A 539-nucleotide genomic window follows, 5' to 3' on the forward strand; every position below is an offset into this window, starting at 1 on the left:
AGAAAATATGGTGTTAAAAAATTCTGAAAAAATTCTCAGAACTTTATAAGAAGAAAATAAACAATTATTGATTAAAAAATTATTTAAAATTAATATTCAGCGATGTTTAGTAATTAATATCTTGTTAACTATCGAAAATTACAAAATGATAGAGAACTTTTCAACTCAGTTAAGTTCCTTCTACACACAAGCGCTTTGTCAAACTTATCGGACACCCTGTATATACATATACAATATTATATTTATATAAATCATATTTATATAAATCATAAAAGTATATAGGCTGATATTCATAGTCGGATCTTATATTTAAGATTATCTAAGTACAGTCTTAAGAAGTCACGAACCAATTAAAGGATCGTATTGGCGTTTTAAGACATTATTTAATTAAGACAGTCTTGAAATAAGAACGAACTATGAATATTACCCATAGTATTATATGTACACACCAAATATTTGCTTTACAAAAATAATTATATAAAAATTACATTTAAAAGCAATTAAAATTTTCTGTATATATTTCTTATATATTTTATATA

The sequence above is a fragment of the Trachymyrmex septentrionalis genome, unplaced genomic scaffold, assembly GCF_001594115.1.
Source record: "Trachymyrmex septentrionalis isolate Tsep2-gDNA-1 unplaced genomic scaffold, Tsep1.0 scaffold38, whole genome shotgun sequence".
NCBI lineage: Eukaryota > Metazoa > Arthropoda > Insecta > Hymenoptera > Formicidae > Trachymyrmex > Trachymyrmex septentrionalis.